Raw genomic sequence first — 15,000 nt, 5'->3', positions numbered from 1 at the left:
GTGTGTATTTTACACATCTCCTCACTGAAGTACAATTTCAAAGTACACAATTGTCAGAAAATAGATCCTTGCCACCCTGCTGTTCTGACTATTTTAATCCATTTCAATAAAAGCACAAGAGAGTAAAATCCAATGAGACACACACACAAAAAAAAACGTATTATCACTATGACCATCATTTCTTGCTTGATTCTTTCTTTATTAGCCATTTATTTTTTTCTTGAAATGATCATGGTGATTAACTTTTCTATCTGTCAGCCCCCATCTTCATCTAGTTCACATTAGAGATGAACTAAGATGGCTTTTAAATTCAGTGGCAGAACGTTCATAGTCGTGTATGTGTAATGCCATCACACCTTGTTGTTGTGTGTTCTGTAAACTGTAAATGAGTCAACAACTCATCAGCCAATGTCTTAATATATTCTGACTTCTCAAGCTTGCCTGTGACGCTAGTCCCCAAGTTCCTACTGAAGACATCTAACTTTAAGAACAGGTCACAAATTTAGTGAAAAAGTCTGAATTATTTCCTAAAGCAGCTAAGCAGTGTAGTCTTTCAGATTCCTCAAATAATAGTAAAAAAAATTTTTTCGCTGTGTGACTATTTATCTCTGTAGAAATGTTATAAATACACTACAATGTCAATGTTCATTTTTAAACATTTTAAACACTTTTAAAACACTGGAGCTTTAGGGCATAGATGAATAAGATATATCAGACCTGGGCTGATACACAGTGTGTTCAGTCTGTAACAGACCCCTGATAAATGACTGTGTCAGTCCTGTGAAAGACTTTTGTGAAGGATGGTCTCATGGGTCCATGCTAGTGACTCCTCAGCGGTCACTTCTTGGTCCTCCGGGCAGAAGTCAGAGCTGTGATACGTCCTTCAAGATGGTGGACTTCATCGAATTCCAGGTCAAGAAGGGAAAGATAAAATAATGAAATTAGCATGTACCCACAGTGCTGTCTGCAGGTATTGCCCTGTTTTCTAATCTCCACTAGGAGGCACATATTGGAGCCTAGTAGTCAAGGAGTGAGTGAAAAATGAATGAATGAATGAATGAAGACTGAGTTATTTTCTAGATGAATGAGCTATCTTGTATATGAAAATAGTGAAAGTGACAGCAGTGAATAGGCTATATATTTAAATGCTGTTTTTATCTGTAGGCTCATTGAATATATATTATGGTGTTTTTTTTCTAGGGGTATTTCTTTGTTCAAAAAGCAACAATTTCTCTCACAGCTGGACTTTAAATAGTACTATCAGTGCTATCAGGTCAGCTTGCCCTTGGGTTTTAGTTGACTCTCTTTTCTGTCACAGGCTGCAAGAAAAAAAAGGCAATCAGGTTATAATTTTTTATTATAGATTATATCTGTTTTCTAATCTATTGTAAGATTAGACTACAATATATAATTACAGTGTGTGTGTGTGTGTGTGTGTGTATATATATATATATATATATATATATATATATACACACGCACACTGTATATATATATATATATATATATATAAACTACAGTATATTACATATACAGATTACATGTTTGCATTTTGTGTAAGTACTCAGCTGTATGGATGCTCAATGTATGCATGTGTCTTTGTGCATCATGTGAGGACCAAAACCTGTTTCCACTTCTCTATTGAGGAATACATGGGTATGTAAATAATGAATTTTAGGGTTTGAGTAAAGGTTCTGGTTAGGCAAGTAGTGGTTATGGTTAAGGATCAGGGTACATTTCCAGGAAATTAATGTTAAGTCAATGTAAAGCCCTCACGAGGAATGAAAACAAACGTGTGTAAGTTTGAGAGAGAGAGAGAGTTAATTATGTGGAACAGTAGAGCGTCACTAGCTTTGGAGAGGAGAGAACCAAGAGCCGTACATTATTGATGAGTGACACACATACACACAGACGCACGCACGCACACACACACACACACACACACACACACACACACGCGCACACATAAATACTGTATTTATTTGGCAGTGATCCTTTCTCCATCCCCAGAGGATTTAACAGCAGTTGCTGACATACTTCCAGTATGTGCTATACGTTAGGCTTCCAACATCTCTCTTTCTGGTCCATATGGGACTGTCACTGGCCCTGTATGTTACATTATTTAGCAGATGGAGTATTTGATCCCCCAGCTAGAACTGAACTCAGTCCTTCATTAATGCTGAATTTGGCTGAAATCAGAGCATGCTTTCGTTACTGTATTACTCACACACACAAACACGCGTGTACATACAGATTATGTCCTTATTATGATGTATGTAAGAGTGACTAAATTAATCATAGCATTTTAATTTCCTCAGTAAAACTGTGCTGGTTTAGTTAACACAGTAAAACAGATTTTCTCCTCCAGTCAATCTCCACAAATTCAAACCAGTGCCTCAGTTGTATTGCTTCTAAAGCATCTCTTTTGCTGTGTTTCCCTGAAGAGGATGAAGTGGAAGTATTTTTTTGCCACTGTAAATTTTTGCATTCATATTTTCTTTCAAAGCTTCAGTCATCAATATATGGACTGTGATATTATTATGGTTTTAGAGCCAGCAACCTGGCTGTATTAGTTCACTCTGAAATAAAACAACTTTAAATTAATGTTTTTCACTATTAAATTAGTGCCATTTGCTAACAATATCACTTTTTACAGAGATGTCAGTATTGTGTTTACAGCTTGTCGTCAGAACTGTAAAAAAGTCAAATACAAAATGTGTTGTTGCACATGGGAACATAGCACTGTGCTACATTTGGCAAAGTTTAAGCAGGGATCTGACTGAATGTTTAAAAAATGATGATCAGATATTTCCTTACTGAAATGTAGATGTAGTTAACTTCTCTTCATGTCCTTTTATGTGCCATTTGGTCTTTTTTTTTTTTTTTTACCAAGGAACCTGATATTTTCTAATACCATTGCTCATTTGTATTGACAAGTCATTCAGGAGATTTGCTTACATGCAAGCCTCCAATGAGTATACATCTAGTTTTTCCTAAATAGAAAGTTCATCATGAATTAAAGAGGTCATTGTCTGTCTCAGAATGAAAATCATTGAATGTCCTTATCATATTTTTCTGTACTGGCATAGTTTTCCAGTAACCCTGTGAGTCCAGACTGTGATCACCTTAGTTTTGTTTATTGGGGTTCAGAGCTAAGCACATGTACCCTGGGCTCTATAGATCAGTACAGAACAGCTCAAACAGCAAAAAATATTGATATTGTTTTGTGGATACCAAACTTTTCCCAGGTTGCGTACAGACAGGGGTGCTATGGTGCTCTTGACCTTTTCTCTCTTCAGTAGCCCAGAGATCACTTAATATCAGCCTTTGCCTACTTTAGTGACAACTGTTGGATTTTTGACATTTAAAACATAAAACGATGCTCATCTTTAATATCCAAATGCTTTCAGAAATATGTGACCAGAGTTTTCTTATTTTGTACAATAGTTGTTTTTTTCCTCTAGCAAATGAGCACTATTTATTAATAAGCCCATCTTGTTGTTATGTAATACGGTGATGGAATGTCCATGAAAAACACAAACAGAAGATGATTTAAAGGTGCTCCGTGTCCCATCTGTAAACATCATTATACCATTAATAGTGAAACTCTGCTGCAATTACTGTAAACAAATGAGGCCATGGACTAGATGATTGGTAGGTTGTATCTCAATTCATCTTTTAGAGAAGCACATAGCAGTTGCTCATGTTAACGTTTATTTCTCCACTGGGAAGAGAGTTCAGACATCAACTGGGCCTGTTTCAGTGTGATATGCAAGTGTTATTGTCACTGCTGTTATTCCTCAAAGTTGAAATAAATATTTGATAGAAGGTAAAGTCATGTACAACAGTAAACGCAGTTAGTAGCAATCAGTAGTCTGTAATCAGGGGAAGTATCTGAAGTGGAAAAGGAATTTACCTCATCCTTCTGCCCTTCTGAGAAATACAATAGTTTTGCACTTTACCACCCATACCATTACTTCTTTTGAACATTTTAGGTTTTTGTATGAATTGATCTACTGTTTGTTTGAGGCTAAACTAACTTTCAATTGTGTAATGGACAGATATGAAACTGGTGCCGATTTTCTCATCCAAGCTAAAACATGTATAAATGTAGTTCCCAAAATATCAAATTATTCTTATTAGGCAAGAGATTTTTTTTCTCCTCATCCAGCAGATCTTACTGTAATGTAATACTATGAATGATGACTATCTTCTGTGTGTGACTGAAGTCATGAAAAACATATTTCTCATAATTGCTGTTGCCTCCTCTTACAGATAAGTTAAGGAGAGATACTGTATAGAGAAAGACATTTTTTCTCAATGATATTTTGCTCCTTTTGCCATTTTTCAGTGTCTGAAATTCTAAAAGTTTAAGCTGTCATTAGCAGAAGTGTCCTTTTCCTTTACTACGCTAAAACAGGATCTCTCTTTGTACTATAAGGTAGTCCAGCAGGTTTCCAACTTAATCCAACACTGTGGCACACAGTGCAAAGCTGGCTCCACACAACATGTTCCCTGTGTGCAAAAATGAAGTCCTTCTTGTTCATTTTAATAGGGGTAGTCCATTTACACCGCAGGCCCAGCAAAAATGATGTAGTCTTGTGCAGAAGAAAAAAAATTGAATTACATTCAACTTTTTCTGCAGTGCAACGTGATGTCGTCTAGCAAGGTGTTGCATTGGCCAATCACGTACATGTGCCCATACCTGGTGGATTAATTTGTAACACCAACACTGTATTTCTGTTGTTTATCTCATTTGAGCTTGGATACAATACAGTCTCAGACATTTTGCGGAGTTAGAAAATCCTCAATATTACAAGCCATTTTAAGTGAGAACGTCATCTGAATGGGAATTAATGTGTGTTTCAAGTATTAGGAGGAGATCTTTAGAGGAAAATCAAGAGTAAAGAGTTAAAAGAGTTCCAGTCAAAACATTTCATGTACATCATCATTTTGTTTGTCTGTTTTCCATTGCACTTTGTCACATTTTATACAGTAAATACATCAACTTTTCCTTCTCAGACAAATATAAAACTTTGTTTTAATATATGGAATTTTTATCCATTTTAGACCATTTCCATTCTTTTCATTAATCTACAAATTGAATATGTGAATAAATAAACATTTGGAATTTAATGTGGGAATGATATACTAATTAAAATGCAAGACACAGTTTAACACCATGAAGGGTGAAAAGTGAAACACACACTTGGTGTTAAAGTAAATTTCTGGTATGGGCTGACAATGATAACAGCAGGAGATAAAGGAAACTCACTAAGGCTGATATGATCCTTTAATCCTTTACCCTCAGCTGTAGCCTTTGCCCCATACCAAGGACAAAATCCCTTTCCTCTCTAGCTTCCCACTTTCTTTCAGTGTGTGTGTGTGTGTGTGTAGCAGAACTCTGCAGCTCTTTTGACCTGAAAAAGGGGACTGACTTCTGAGGGTCCTGTGGTGCATCTGAAGTCCTCTCAGCTGCTGACCTCCTCACATCCAGGGCCGCTGGGTAGGAGAAACACCCTTGGATTCATACTCTCTCACTTTCTGTCTCTCTCTACCCTTTTGTTTCACACCAAGGCTAGATCTGAGCATTTTGGAGGGTTTTTGATGCCCCTTTCTCTCTGTCTTTGTCCTTTGCTCTTTTCATTGCCTGCGTAGCTCTCTCTCTCTCATTTGCTGTCACCCATCTCAATAAACCAAGGTGGCTTGACCAGTCCTGGGTTGCTATGGTGACAGTTACACTGGTATGGTGACAGTGTCGATGACAGCATTCAGTGAATCTGTGTTTGTGCTTGCAAGTGTGTATTTCTGTGTTCTTGGCTATGTGTGTTTTGCCAAGTGGCGATGGTGTGTGCAATGATGTGTGGTGCGTGTGTCTTGGTGTCCGTCTGTGTTTGTTTTTAGGTGTCTGTGTGTCCGGGACTCCTGCAGATGTTCTCTGGCCCCACTGCCTCCTGCCAGCTGCTCCACCCACATTACACACACACACACTCTCCCTTTAATTAAGAGCCCTGTACCATGGTGGGCGACTCAACAGGGGCACGATGGCACACACCACATACACAAGAAGTGCTCAACAGGGTGTGTATATTAGTGTGTTGTTTGAGTATGTGTGGGGAGATGAGCCACTGGTGTTGCCCTTGAAACCCTGTGGTCATGATAGTGGTGATGCTGGTAGGTAAACAAGCAGCTAATCAGGTCGGTATGTCCACACACTCCACCAGCTCCACAGGCAGGGCTGCTGACACTAACTGACTCTCTTTCTGTTCAGCAGGTGTTGAGATGAGGAGGGAGGAGGAGGGTGGTGGGGCAGTAGGAAGAGGAGGAAGAGCAGGAGATGCAGCCAGGATTTGCTTGGAGTTGGGGTGCAAGAGGAGTTGAAGGTGGAGGTGGAATTACTAGAGTAGGTGGAGAAGTGAGAATTTTGAGACAGCTTAGTTTTGGAGGTTGAGGTTGTCAGTGAGGAGGAGGAATGACAGTGGAGAGGCAATGACACACAAGCTGTCATGATGGAGTGTATAGTTATGTACTTGACTTGTACATTCAGTGTATACTTGGCTTTCATCCAAGTGTTTTTGTAAATTCTGGTATTCAACTGAGATTAGCCCTGAGCACAAAAAAATAAAGCCCCTTTATTCATTTCAGAGACAGCACTGTATTGACACCATGGGAGCGCCTACACAGAAGGTGCGAGCACGACATTTTAGGGTCAACTACAAAAAAAAAAAACCTGTCCTGGCTCAGCCACTGTGAGAATGAAGTGCGTCACCAGAAGAAACACCCTTGTAGATTACTATTTAACATGACCACCAAATTTTTTCCTGTGTTGTTTTTTATAGGTGAATTCCTGGCTTGTGAATTTTATTAGAAAATGGGTAAAATTACCTAATGTGACTAGAAAACACCATGGTAACCTCTTAGTTAAGGGCAAACGTGTTACTTCACCACACATCTTCTGGGTTTTAACTTGAAATCCATTAAGACAGGCCTTATATAAGTAAGATTAGTACTACAAAGACAAATAGGTAGATAAAGATATTATTCTTTAGAGATTTTTTTTTTTATCTCTGCTGTTATTTCATTCTGTTAGGCTAATTGGTGACCCTAGATTGCCCGTAAGTGTGAGTCTGAGTGTTTGTCTGTCTCTACACATTTGATTCCATTCCACTTATAACCACATCAAAGATAGTACATGAAATTACATATTAAATACATATTAAATATACAACAGTGAGTGCAGCACAGTGTTGCACTGTGCCACACTCAATATATATTTACAGTAATCTCACTCACCACCAAATCATTTTCTATACAAACAATTAACAGGAATTAAAAATGAAAAAGAACAACTTACTACGATGTCTATATACAATACAAATGCCTAATCTGTGCATTGGAATTAAAGACTTAAATAGGTGGTACTAAAGATAAATACCATGGGACATGTACAATGCAAATGTTGAATGTTAGTAGGAGAGAAAGTGGTGAGGGGTTTAGAGGACAATGTTAAATGTACACTGCTCTTAAATGGATCTTCTGCTTGTTTCCCTTCTTTATGTTCTTCTGTATTATGCCCTTAGTTCTTCTTTTTAATGTTTGTCTTAGTCTCATCTAGATTTACTGTCACTTAGTCCTGCTGCTCTTCATGTTCCTTATTATCTCTTTCTGTTTTTCCCTCTTGTCTCTTTTTACCATTGCCTGTCACTTGAATTTCTATGCTCTCTTCTTATTGTCTCCCCTCTTTCTTTCTTTCTGTCTCTCTCTCTCTCTCTCTTTCTCTCTCTTTATTTCTCTCTTCCTTCCCCTTCTGGTCTGTCATCTCCCCTCTTCTTCTTCCTAACACACCCAGACACGACAGAACACTGTGGATAGTTAATAATTCTCTAATTTCCGCTCTTCACGGCATGTAGAAGGTGTCGTAGATAACCTGATTTATCAGACGGCTATTAGAATGTGAATCAAGGGTATTAAAGCAATGGACATTAATGTGCACATTGCTTAAACAACGCCACGGGACTAATGGATTTCAAAATGAATTTGTCAACATCGTTCACCGTGAATATAATTAGTCAAATGAGAGCAAAGCAGTGGAGGAGACCATAGGAGGAGTTGCCAGGTAGTTTAGTAGAAAGATATACAGGCACAGAGCATCTTATTTGTCAGTTGTTTTTATTTTTATTTTTTAAAGAGGGAAGCCACATAGAATTTCATTGTACCCTGTGTATAATGACAGTAAAAACTCATTCATTCATTCATCAGAGTGCTACAGTAGGAGAAAGGTCTGATGGAGAAATATACACTGGGTTCAGTGACTGTGGTGCATGTCAACTGATGCAGATGGAGAGGGGTGGCTCTACCAGTGGATATGTCAAATACTGAGAGAAAATCACCTTCTTTTCCCTTGAGGGTCCTCTGTAAAAAAAATAAGCAATTTATTACACATGCTGGATAATGCCAACTGGGTGTCACTGGAACCATGCTATTAGCTGGTGAGGCTGACGTTTTATGTTGTTGTCACTACTTTAATTATTCAGACGTTAGAATGAATGAGTGGTCACAAACAACAGAGCAGAGTTTTATCAAATATAAGATCGGCATGGAAAGTAAATAGTCCATAGATTACAAGTCATATAATAATTTGCTTTTACTCATAGTTTGTTTTCTGTCAGGTTAGGCTTTCTGTTTTCTGTTTTCTCAAGACTGGTGTTATTATTGTTATACCCTCAGTGAATGGACTTGGGGAGTGACACAATGTAGGGGAATCAGATATTATTGAGGTTTTGGTCTTTTTATGCGATTTATTGACAATAACAAAAATAAAGAATAGCAACAGCTTTTAAAAACTTACTGTGTGATTATGAAAATTGGGGGACAGATGGGCCATGTAACAGGGATCATTAGATTTGATTATGATCATTTGCTAATTAGATAATTACTATTTGTTGGAAAAAAGAAGGTTAGGTCATCCAACTTATGAAACAGTATGCGGATAGTGTTAGTTTTATTTGTCCAGGATGTGAAAAGATTTTCTCTCGTTTGTTGCATTCACAGTGCTGAAAAAAATAAAAAAATTTGAAAACCAGCAACATTTTTTTGCAAGATCAGGATCCCAGTTACTTTGCTCACTGAACAGTTTTCATAGGGACAAAGAAAGGTCTTTGTATAGCCAAGGCTTTGTTTTTGGAAAGTCATATGGTTAATTAACATTTTAGATTTTTAATACTTTAAAGACAACTACACTATTAGTGTCCATTGTATCGAGGTGATGGTAGGTGTCTTAAAAAGATTTTGTTTTTGTAATTTGAGCCAACCATTTAAATGAGTACAATATGAGTTGAGTGCACATTGTAAGGCAATGTCTCCCATACTGCAAATAGTTAGGATGCTATGTAACAGTGCAAATTTCCTCTATTTTTGAGCAACTACTGAAAATCTTCATGTTTATTTTCACTTTTTAAATATGAACATTTCTATGTGTCTGAGCTTCAGTCTCTGCTGATTCAGGGAGGGTGATGTCTAGATTTGACAGGTGACATTTTGCCTTGCTAGTCCAATGGCTGAAGTCATGAGTCAGTAAGTTTTTGCGCGGGTGCCAGAACAATGTTACGGATCACACTTCGCTTTTGTATTCTGCTGGCTCTGCCTTCACGGATTGATCTATGCACGTAGGAGTGTGGCACTGGGCAAATTTGCGCTTGTTTTTAAAGACAGGCAATTTCAAGTCAGGCACATTCACTGATTGATAGAGAACATTTAAATTGCAGGTAAAATTTAGATGATTAATTTTCAGAAGTAACAGTACTGGAACAGCTGAGAGCACACTGAAACCCACTCACTAGAGAAAACAAAGAGATTCTCTAAAGTGGAGGAAGTGTTTCAGACCTGCAGTATCGACACACACATACACACACTCACATTTCCTCTGCCACCTCCACCTTCATGCCTGGGTCCACTGCAGGAGAAGAACTGGCCGCTGGGCAGACAGGGCAGCGGGGTAGGGGGGTGGTGGTGGTGGGGGTGAATGGGTGTTGCTTGAATACTAATATCTCACTTTAGATGTCAAGTTTTTTCCATCCCTGTGCTCTGTCCCTGTCTCTCCATTGCATCTTTTTCCTCACTGTCATCTTTCATTTTCTGCCTTTTCTTCCCACCTCCCCCACCCCTCCTAACAGTCCTTTCCCTCCTTCTGCTCTCTTCTTCCAGCTTGTCTTCTCTTACTCTTCACTACTTTCCTCCCATGCCAGGCTTTCCATCACCCATGCTCCCTCTCCATCCTTTCCACCTTCTATCACTCATCTGTCTTCTCCCCATGATCTCCCTCTTTGCTATTCACTTTTTAAGCCCACACCCCCACTAATACACACACATCCTTGACAAAGCCAGCTAATTACAGGCAAGTGTCCACTCCAGCCCTTCTTAAATACTGAGCAGATTAATGAGACGGAGGTGTAGGGCCAGGAAGTCTCACCCCAGCGGGGGGTGATACACACCCCTGTCTCTCTACAGCTCTTACACACCTTTGCTTTTCTTTTTTCACTCTTGCAAATGCAAATTATCAGCCATGTACAGCTTCATTACAGAAATATTGGTGTCAGTGTTATATGGCTTACCTCCTCCCCCATGCATCTTAGCCTCTTGTCTACCCCACCTTTCAGTCTCTGAGGCAGCCTGTTGTAACTCCTACAGAGGAGAGCTAAGCGGTGAGAGCCAGCCAGGGGGCCCCAGGTGTAGCGGGGGCTTCCTCTCAAGTGTTGTTGGCTCATTTTCTCAGAGGCGGCACAGGCACGACTCACCGTCGGCTCAAAATGGCCTCCGACACGTCTCTGTGTCTGATTTGTGTGTGTGTTTGACCCTGAGGACCGGCGTGAATGCTGCGGGAGCAAGGAGATAGAGTGCAGCTGCTGCCGCTGAATGCTGACACACATGCAGAACAGGAAACGTGCGCACACACACCCATACAATCACAATCTAGACTGGGTCAGCCAGGTTCAAAGCATTTGTATTCATGAAAGGTTTTGCATTGGCTCCACCACCTACAGTGTTCCATCTAACTGCTGGACGTGGCTTTCTATTTTCACACTCAGAAGACCTTGGACTGTGTTAGAGTGTGTTTATGGCTGTATTTATGGCAGTATGGTGCTACCTGAGTGAGTGCTTCTGACTGAATGCATTTTTCCACTCTGATCATGGTTGTAAATACTTTAAGGTGCGAGGGTTTTGACACTCAAATTGACCCTGGTGGCACACCAGCTCTGACGATACGTGTGTTCATGCTGCGCACGTGTTAATTCTTATCAAAATACACATCTGTCCGCTGCATGCACCTACATACACACACAAGCCAGGCCATTGAGATCCTCCATAGGTTTGCCAGTGATGCCAACAGCTACAGACCCATATCACAATCATCCCAGAGCAAAAATGATTGTGAAAGTTGACTACCAACAACTTTATCAGTCAATATAAGTTTTGACATAAAATATGAGGCAGCTTAATTTTGTCACTATAATATGCATACATAAAATAACCTCCCCATTTTCTAAATCTGAACAGGCTCAAACCTATTCTTTATTACTAATATCTCACTCATGTTATTGTTTGATAGTTCTTAATTTTGATATATAATTACATATATATTATATCGCAAAAATTGTCAGCACACCACAACTTATCACTGCAAGTGGTGTCACTCAGTCAAACAGTGACACAGTCATTCTTAGGGTGGTTTGGGTGCAGCTCCTGTCATCCTTCCCCTCCCAGTTACCTCTCCATTCTTCCCTCTTTCGTCCATCAGTTGCTCACTTGTTACTTTGTTCCCTTCTGAATAGCTTGACGTTAATTCCCAAAGATATCTCCATCACAAACTTGCAAAATGATAGTGTCACCTTTTTAACAATGATGTGACTCTGTGTGATGGCCTTTGTGTGGGAATCTGGCACACTTACACAGAAGTGAAAGAACATGGGTGAATGCACATTAAAGTGTCTCTCTCATAATTGAGTTGAAACAGTGATAAAGCAATCTCCTTTGCCTCCTGAAGACAAGCAATTCTTTACACATATCAGCAGAGAGCCAGAGTTTTTAGCACTTCAGTCAAGTACTGTGGGGATGCACTCCTGTCCTTGCCTATTTACATTTAGTCTTATTTTCAGGTTAACAGAACTGATTTTCCCAGCTTGAAGATTTCTTTTATTGGTGTAAGAGATAGACATTTTGACATTTACTTTTCACTATTATATATACTGGAAAACATTAATAGGTCGTCAAAATTAGACAAAATTAACAGAACATTTCTGCAATAATTGTTTGCTAAATCATGAAGGTTGTAAGGTTTTTTTTTCCAAAATGGCTGAAATTAGACTAACCATGGTGAAACTGATAGTTTGACAGCATTGAAGACACTGTCAAACAGCGATGCTGCATGTGGGTGTAAGCTCTTTTTAAAGCTCATTGGTATTTAATGATGTTTATATGTATTCCTTTGGTCATTGTACAGTATCCCTGAGCCATAATCTCAGCAACAATTAGTACTATATAGTACAGTGTATAGTTTGGCGTGCATAGACTATAAACCCTGATGTTGGTTAAGTTTTTGAGAGTTTGTTTTTTTGAAAGGCGTTAGAGCGGAGGATGCTGGGGAACCTCACGATTTCACTAATGGTGAATTAAAAAGGAAATCAACACAGCATGAAGGCAGATTTGTTAAAAAAAAAAAAGATATTTGACATTTCAGAACTTTAATTACTTGTGTGGAATTCCATATGAAGTCATAATGTGGGCCCACAGTATAGTATCATTGAATATCTCCCTCTCAAAAAGTGTATGCCAAGCCTCCTCAGCATCCACACTTGGCCTTGTGTTCAGTGTGGAAATCCAACTTGGCTCAGGCAAGAAGGAAAGTTGGACACAGAGCTCTTCCTCTTGTTCCTCAGGAATAAGAAACTATATTTCTATTAAAACTACACAACTGTGTAATTTTTTATGACTATACCCAGTGTCAACTGCTTTCACATTTTCTACTCTTATACCAAATCAGTTTCTGCTGTTTTAAACATATAATTCAGTAGTTAAGCAAAGCAAGTGTTTAGATTTTTTCAGTTTGATATTTGCTCTGTTTTTACTGTGCTCATGAAAGCTATGGGATGTAATTGAAAGTGATTTGATGATCCACAATGCGAAAAAAGTCTGAGAAAAATAGAATTCAAAACAAATTGTGAGTAAAAAAAAAAACAACAAATCAAATGGAAGCAAGAATATAGAAATTGTCCATTCATGATGCAGAAATCTCTCTCTCTGGTTTTGTTTATATTTGAAAATGTATCTGGGACGAGACGAGAATAAAGCATCAGTGGTTATGTAGAGGATGTAGCTGGTTGACCTGGTGTGGCGTAGCACAGCATGGCATGGCATACATGTAGCAGGCTCCAATGAGGCTTCACTCACCCAGGGCTCCATCCTGCCTGAACACAATCAGGCCTCAACGGCCAAACCAACTGCAGGTTACTATGACAACTAGGAGGCACTGTCTACATGGGACAAAGGCTGGCAGGTCCTCTGTGTGTGTGCGTGATTGAGAGAGAGTGAGTGATGTGTGGCAGAACAGGCAGGGCCCTCCCGGGGCCTTCATTCGTTTGTCTCTCGCTGAGACCACAGGAGCCCTGATGCAGCAGAGATGGAGGATAAGGAGGTGGTGGTTGGGGTGAGGAGAGGGGGAGGACAGGGAGCGAGCAAGTGAAAGAGAGGCAACTGATGTGGAAAGAGAGGATGATAAAGAGATGTGGGAAAAGGTGTGGAGCGAGGGGAAAGAATAAGAAATGGAAAGAGTGGCAGAATAAGTAGAATAAATTAGGGACTAGAGATTATTCTGTGGCCAGTGGTTCACTTATCTATCAATCATGTGCAATACCTCATGCAGCAAGAGCTGATCTTGACAAAACTTGCTTTAAAAACTTGACTTCACCATTACCTGTTGGCAAATTAATTATACTATAATTATTAATTATACTATACTCAAAATTCCAAGTTTTTAATAACCTGCCTTCCTCACTGCAAGTTCAAATGACTTGAAACAGCACTGCTTTTATAACCAGAGAAAGCAATGAAACAATGGATGCTTTTAGTTTGTCTGAATGCACCATTTTACAGCAACAACACTTGAAAAAGGAGGCTCTATCTTGAGCACCTTGATGGCACCGGCACTTTAGAAAAAACTCTACCAGCTCTAACAGCGAAAGCTGCTTGTACATTCAGGCATCATTAATAATAATTCAGTAATATATATCAATCAAAACAAATCTCTTTATTGTCACACATCATGTACACAAGTGTACTGATGGTGAAATTCTTAGGTACAAGACTCTGTGCCATGGCAGTACAAGTAACAAGATATGAAAAATTAACAATATGCATAAATAACAATATACACATTTTACACAATTTGCAACAGAGGTCTTCCTCCTCCTTTTTAGTGCATGACTTAGTAGTGGAGTATTTTATATTACAGTAGTGTCTACTGTAAATACTTTTTCCAGCTGATCAACACACTCCTCACATCATGCCGTGTTTATCTCAACATCTCCTTTTATAAATGCCACTCCTTCCAGCTTCTAACCATCATCTCTGTAATCACTGTGAAATGCTTGTTGGTTGTTAGAGCCATAGAGCTTGTGGGTTATCGAATGTCAACAAGTGCATAATTTGTTCCGTGAGTTTGTACTTCAGGCAGAGCTTCATCCCAGGCTTTGGTGCATATTTAATAGGGTAGGCTACTTGTGTTGCCTGTGGGGAGGCACTGCTGTAAAGACTACAGTAAAGGAACAAATGTCACATGTTCACAGATCACGCAGCAGATTGCTGTACAGACCACTACACCTCTGCTCCTAATGTCTCCACACATGGTTGTGTCCTGTGCCCTATTCTCTATACTAACTACTGAAGACAAGATCAGTCTTAAAATTACACATGACATGATTATTGTCATTCTGCTTCAGGGAAATAACT

The 15,000-nt window shown here is 39.1% G+C and overlaps 1 protein-coding gene across 1 annotated transcript in view; it reads left to right on the top strand.

The window, feature by feature from the left end:
* Nucleotides 1–15,000, top strand: part of LOC113122687 (proprotein convertase subtilisin/kexin type 4-like) — a 147,982-nt gene that overhangs the window by 67,023 nt on the left and 65,959 nt on the right. The window lies entirely within an intron of this gene.

The sequence above is a fragment of the Mastacembelus armatus genome, chromosome 16 (genome assembly GCF_900324485.2).
Source record: "Mastacembelus armatus chromosome 16, fMasArm1.2, whole genome shotgun sequence".
Lineage (NCBI taxonomy): Eukaryota > Metazoa > Chordata > Actinopteri > Synbranchiformes > Mastacembelidae > Mastacembelus > Mastacembelus armatus.
The sequence above is the reverse complement of the archived record's forward strand: the minus strand, read 5'-3'. Positions and strand labels throughout refer to the sequence as shown.